Below are 7,277 nucleotides of genomic sequence, written 5' to 3'. Positions count from 1 at the left end.
CCTCCTGCTTCAGAGGTTATCATCACTCTTTCTTTTATGGTATCTACTTTGTCACTTTTCTTTCTCAATTTGCTTCCTAAACATGCTTCGCAGAATTCTGTAATTTTATTTTACTTGCCTTTTAATCACAGCTTCGTTGAGATATAATTCACATAGCGTGACATTTACCCTTTAAAGTATACACACCAGAGGTTTGTAGTATATTCAGAAATTTATGCCACTGTCACCAAATCAATTTTCTCACCCCCAAGCAAACTCCAGTATCTATTAGCAGTCACTCCCCATTCTCTCTCCTCCCTGTAGCTCATGGCTTCCACTACTCTACTCTCTAGCTCAATGATTGTGTCTATTCTGGACACTTCATAGCAATGGAATCCTACATGTAGTAGTCTTCTGTGCTGGCAAATTTCACCTAGCATAATGTTTCCAAGGATTAGCCATGTGGAAAATTGCAGGACCACCCAATTGTCATAGGACATTAATGCCACAGCAAGTTTCCATTGTCTATTCCAGATAACGGGAAAGCAATGGAAGTACCTGAACTCCAGACTGTGGGGACAAAACTAGTGTCTGGGGTATGTCAGTAAGGATGTGAGAGAGCCCAATTGGATTATAACAATGAAACAGGCTTGAGGTTGCAAAACTTGGTCAGTCATTAATCCACCTCTGATGTTCTCTTTAAAATAATTTAATAATTAATAATAATTAATCTCTTAATATAAAACTTTATCAGAATTGCATCCTATGCTAAGGTTGGCTCTGGTTAAATCCTTCCCTTGGTCAACATTTACTGGGCACTTAAAATCAGCAGGGCCTCAGAGCTGAACAAGATACAAACCTGCCCTTCCATGATGTCAGAATGGAATGGGGAAAGGACACTTTGACTGATAATGACACAGTGCGGTAGATTTTGTTTCATTAGAGTCAGTGAGGGAAAAGCCATGTTCTGGGCAAGTAAGGACATGTCAGTTGTCTTCCTGGTCACTTTTTTCTTTTTTTTTTTTTTTTTACTGAAGGAAAAGGCTCATGAGGCAGTGGAGAAGGTACATTCAGTCATAGCTGAGGTGGGATGCAGGTTCCACCTTTTACTAGCTCTAGAGCAAGCATGTCAAACTCAAAGGCTAACACGGGCCAAATATACAAGGTTTAAGTTTATGTGGGCTGCAAAAAAACAGAAGCTTCAATTTTCATAGAAATGTATGTTCATTTCTATAGAGACATGCTGAATACAAAGGGCTGAAATAAATGAGTAATTGTTAACATAAAATAATAGAACATTTTAATAAAAAAATTAATATTTTTCTTGAACATTAACTTACCAGACACTGAATAACTAACTGCACAAACTAATAATGCAAATAAACCTATTTTTCTTGTTCTCCGAAAGCAAAATATTTCCTGTTGTGCACACCAAACAAGTCAGTACAAGACTAATTACCTGACAGTCGGCTGCTAAAATATTTGCTGCTAGTATTAGTGGAGAGAAATGGCGCACCTGTGAATAAGGTGCATAAGGGAAATGAATGCAGCACGATTATAGTAATCAGTCATTAGCAAACATTGTAAATCGTTAGTAATAATTATGTACAATAGGATATTGTAAAAATTAAGTTACAAATTTTTATTAAGATGTTCCTTACATACCATTATATAGGCTGGGCCGCAAAAATACTCATTGCGTGCCATGCAGCGTAGGCCGTGAGTTTGACATGCTTGCTCTAGAGCAGTGGTTCTCAACCTTCTGGCCCTTTAAATACAGCTCCTCATGTTGTGACCCAACCAGAAAATGATTTTCGTTGCTACTTCATAACTGTAATGTTGCTACTGTTACGAATCGTAATGTAAATATCTGATATGCAGGATGGTCTTAGGCGACCCCTGTGAAAGGGTCATTCAACCGCCAAAGGGGTCGCGACCCACAGGTTGAGAACTGCTCTAGAGTAAAACTCTGTCTTTGTTTCCTCGTGTGGAAGAAGATGGTCTAATAGCATGAATGGGAGGGTTAAATTAAGACAATGAATGCTATAGCTGGTTTGGCTTAGTAGATAGAGCATCAACCTGTGGACTGAAGGGTCCCAGGTTTGATTCTGGTCAAGGGCACATTTCTGGGATCCCCAATAAGGGATGTGCAGGAGGCAGCTGATCAAATATTTTCTCATCATTGATGTTTCTATCTCTCCCTTCCTCTCTGAAATCAATAAAACAAGAATATTTTTAAAAAGACAATGACTGTAAAGTGTTTAGAATAATGTCTTCCACAGAGTTGATAATGTTATTATTTTACATGCTTTGTGCTCTCCTACAGATAATTAACAACACTCCATTGCTCTGTCCCTTTGGATTGTCAGGCAATATTAATTTAATAATGTGAATGAGAAATAAATATAATAAGAAAAGTAGAAACAGGAAAAAGGAATATTTCCTACCAGACTTAGCACTGGACAAGCTTGCCACTTGCCTAGGTTGCCTACTCTCTCCCATATACTCAGACACAGGGTGATCACACCACCCTGGATCAGATAGAGCCCTTCCAGAGAGTCCCAAATCTAAGGTTTATAGGCCACAGAAAACCTAAATGATGCCTTATGTGAACACTGTTACTTACTTTTTAATTTAAAATCTTTTTATTTCATGAGTATACTTCTCCAGTTCAATTAGAACAACAAATGAATTAACAACCTTCCTAATATAATGTGTAGTTGTGATTGGGATGAAAAAACCTGGCACAGATATATATGTCAAACAAAGAGGATGGAAGGGGGCATTCTGTGAAAAACTGGTAATTCAGAAATTGTCCCAACTAAGATAAGAAATTGATGAGAATGATCCATGAGAAAAGTTTATTTAAATGGTTTCATGAAATGGAAAATACAGTAACATGTTTTATAAGTGCTTTTACATAAGCATATATAATTAATTAGTAAAAGACAGAACAAAATCCCTCCTTTACGTTGTACACTTCTATAGTCTTTACAGCCCTGATAAGAGCCACTTCTACTGCCAATGCCCACTTCACATTTGCTCTACTGAGCCTCCTTCTACCAAGTGTATGAAGTACTTGCTATAGAAGACTTCTTCCTAACACTAATCATTTTCTTCCTTTGGGTTTTCTTCACTTAATGCCTTTTTCCTCTTTTGTGTCACTGATTCTTCACTTTCTTCTGGGGCCTCTTTTGAGCGCTGTGCTAAAGCCATTCCAGCTTTAAAACCGGCACCAATAACTAGACCACAGAGCAATGCTAAGAGAAAACAAACAATGCAGGGGTAAAAACAAGGAATAAGAAGTATTGCTAAAATAAGCAAGGGGATTATGAACAGTAATTGGCTTCTCATTTTGCTTTCATCTGTATTCACACCACCTCTGCCAATATTTTCATGATCAACACTGTAACTGATTCCTTCATCCTCACTTGGATTTTCATCCTCTGTTTTGCCAGGAGAACCACTGTCCACACTACCCCCATTTCCTGGAGTTCTGCAGTCAGGGGGTGCATAGCCAGCCTCACAGTGGCAGTGCCTTACATTGTTACAGACTCCTCTCCCATTGCACATTTCTGCTGGTCTGCAGTCATAGTTGAGCACAGCATGATCAGTGCAGGAGTAATTCATGCAGACTTTGTTTGGGGCACAAGCAGTGCCAGAGTACACATCTCCCTCATCAGGGATATCAGTAATGTTATAGACATCCAAGCTCCAGCAGAAGTCATCTTCATAAGGAATCTGGATCAGTGTGTGATGGGGTTTGATGGATGGGACCCATCTAATATTTGTACATATAATTTTCCCACAAAATATATTATCATCAAAACACTTAACATATCTTGACATTGCTGAGGTGGGACGGCCACAGTTTCCAAACCGGTCCCCTTTGCTGTTCATTGAAATGTAACAGTTTTCTGGGGCTGACCGTGCAGTGTCCCCATACATAGCCATGCATTGATTATCAGGGTTTCTGCATTGACCCCCAACACAATAATGCAGCCTACCGCACGACGTCCCATCTTGCTTATAGGTGTCTGTGGGGCACTCTGCAGAGGTACCATCACAATACTCTGGGAGGTCACACTCTCCCAAAGCAGAACGGCACATGAATCCCTTATTCTTCAGTCGGCAACCAAAACAGCAGAGTCCATCACTACATTCTGCACTCCCCTTCAGGCTACATGTTTGGTCACAGCACGGGTCAGTGTAACAGGCAGAACCACAGTCACACTGCTCCTCACCCTCCACCACACCGTTTCCACAGTAGGAATCCCTACGCAAGCGGCCTTTGTGCCGCTGAGGGTTGTTAAATAGGCAGGCCCCTCTGTGTTCCTGGAGGAACTGGTAGAAGTCGTCAGAGCTACAGTTGCTGAAGCCACTTTCTTTAGTGATATTGTCACGCATGAGGCAGAGGGGTTTGTCTTTACAAATGCAGGCTGAGTGGTCGTGCCGAATACCCAAGTTGTGCCCAAGCTCATGGACCATGAGCGCTGCAAACAGCAGGACATCTTCATGATGGAAGGATTCAACAGCTGCTGCAAAACCACTTGAACAGGCACCATTGAGAAATGCCTGTCCCATACCCTGTGCAGGATGCTGTCCGACAATCATGTGGGCAACATCATGCTTCACACGATGGAGGAGCTTCTCTTGTCTCCAGCTGTTGAAATTCCCGAGTGTAACTTGCAGGTCCACTGGGACCTCTATGAGGTCCCCCTCGGTCCAAATCTCCATTCCAGCCAGCACCACCTCTGTGTTTATTCCCCTAGTGAAGCTGTTGGCCAGGGCAATGATGTCTATCACCCTCTGGACCGTCTCATTGACATTACTGCCCCACATTTGGAACCGCTGGTTGTTGACCACAACAAACATCTCCACATACTTGGTGAGTGACCACAAGTAGGACAGCTCCTGTAGACCGCCAGGCTTCCTGCTCCCTTGTTGTCGGCTGGTGGACACCACTGGGCTGTCTTTGGAAGTGACACTGCAGGAGACTGGTGATTGATGAGCCATGGTGTACAACACATGTTCAAACCGTCTTGAAGAGCCCATGGGCTCAATGCCATAGGATTTTCCCTCCTTAATCAGGATGCCCCTGAGGCCTGAACAGGTGTTGACAGAAACGAAAGAACCCGGGAGTCCTTCTATGTAGCCTTCATAGTGACAGTCATGTGAGATGAAAGGCATTTCTTGTCCCAGGATGCCATTGTGGTAGCTGAAGACTGGAAAGTTCTTGATAAAATAGTCTGTCTTCACTTTCAGGTGAATCAGCTGTTTCTGGCCATGCATAGATATCACATAAGATGCCTTTTGCCTTGGGTCTTGCCTTCCCTCAACTGTCAGAGCCTTGGGGATGATTATCTCATAGGATGAGTAATATGCTGATCCTAGGTCACTACAGAAGCTTGGCAGGAAAGTCAGTACCAACACCAGCACAATCCCCAACCTGACACATGAACATCCTGGCACCAGTACCAGCGCCAAGCCCTTCATCCTGGCAGCCCAGTTCTGAAGCGCTCTGCTAGTCTTATACATAACCACTTTGTTCTTCTGTAGAGAAGGCAAGGAGGAGGCAGAGTCCCACAAAGGCAGCCACTGACATGGCCCCAATGAATCAGGGGCTGATGCAGGGCTTGTGTCCTTGAGCAGAAGCACTCCTTGACATGCAGACTGTTCGGCACTGGGATTAGCTGCAGGTGTTTGCTGGCTGCATAAAGGGTGAGTACTGCCTACCTCTGGCTGTGTCCTTTCTAGTCTCTCTGACCTCTGTATTATACTTCAGATAGTGTCCTCTGTGGCTTCGTTCCACAGCTTTAACATCTGTGATTCTTGGCTATAGTCCTTTTAATATTATGGTGATGTAATCACAAAGGACTGCAAACTACAATGCAAGATTGTACTTTGAGAAGGAAATAAAACCTCTGTGCCTTCTCAACTGTACCACACGGAACACCCTCAACTCCTGTGTCCGTTGCTTGGCCAATTCTTAATGTTCCAGACCAGAGGATTTAGAGATCGTTGGTGGGCACACTCCATTGCCCATTTCCCCTTTTCTAAAACTCTTGCTCTGTAACACATGGACATCATACTCAGGATTTATTGATTCCTCAATGAGGCTTTATAGTGATATGCACAGTTCTCATGCCAGACTGATAAGGCAAGTGGGTGGCTGCCCTGTGCCCAGGATATATCCAAAAGGGCTGGTGATTATGGGGCAAGGGGCAAGACTCCAATTTTTTATAATTATCAAAATTCCGTTTCTTGAGTTTTATTTATAACACTGCCAATAAATGTATATGGGAGTTGCCAACAGAGCTATCTTCGCATATGTGTGATTTTCCTGGGCACAATTGCTGGTAACTCTAGGTCCAATGCCTTCTCTGGATGGCTTGGATCAGGGGTCCTCAAACTACGGCCCGCGGGCCACATGCAAATACAAATACTGTATTTGTTCCCGTTTTGTTTTTTTACTTCAAAATAAGATATATGCAGTGTGCATAGGAAGTTGTTCATAGTTTTTTTAAAAACTATAGTCCGGCCCTCGAACGGTCTGAGGGACAGTGATCTGGCCCCCTGTTTAAAAAGTTTGAGAACCACTGGCTTGAATATTTTGGTACCCTAAAGTTATATCAGCTGAAGATTAGGTAGCCCAAAAGCCTTCCCTGTGTTAGAAAATGACCTACATGTATCCAGTGCCCACTTCTGTTTTCATCCTTATTTGAAAGGATGAACTACCCGGCCACTGTGGCTCAGTGGTTGAGCAGTGATGTATGTAACAGGAGGTCACTGGTTGGATTCTAGATCAGGGCACATATGTAGGTTTTTGGCTTGGTCTTCAGCAGGGATCATGCTGGAGGCAACCCATCGATGTTGATGTTTCTCTCTCAGTTGTTTCTATCTCCCTCTTCTTTCATCTCTTCTCAAAAATCAGTAGAAACATTTTTTAAAAAGAGTAGAGGAATTAGAGTAACTTATTGAAAGAATAAATGACTCCCAGGTAAGAGTGCTGTCATGTCTCATCTGTTATATGTTATTTGTTGTGCTTGTGTCATGCCTGCCCTGAAAGAATCAAAGTATCTCTAGAAAAACCCACAACTATTCTGAGGAATGGCATATTCCTGACCTCAAAATGTTCCTTCCTCTTCCTACATTTTGCTGGTCAGTTCACTTCCCTAATGTCTTTGTGCCTCATATTTCACTGAGAAAAATAAAAGCAATCAAAGTATTTTCACATGGAGACACCACTTGAGTCGCCTGTATCTAAATTTTCCTCCAACTCTGGTGGATAAATTATC

General features: G+C 42.3%; 1 pseudogene; it reads right to left on the bottom strand.

The window, feature by feature from the left end:
• Positions 1 to 3,084: 3,084 nt before the first annotated feature.
• LOC118678598 lies at positions 3,085 to 5,584 on the bottom strand (annotated as a pseudogene).
• Between the last annotated feature and the right edge of the window lie 1,693 nt (positions 5,585 to 7,277).

This window comes from Myotis myotis, unplaced genomic scaffold (genome assembly GCF_014108235.1).
Source record: "Myotis myotis isolate mMyoMyo1 unplaced genomic scaffold, mMyoMyo1.p scaffold_m19_p_20, whole genome shotgun sequence".
Taxonomy (NCBI): Eukaryota; Metazoa; Chordata; class Mammalia; order Chiroptera; family Vespertilionidae; genus Myotis; species Myotis myotis.
The sequence above is the reverse complement of the archived record's forward strand: the minus strand, read 5'-3'. Positions and strand labels throughout refer to the sequence as shown.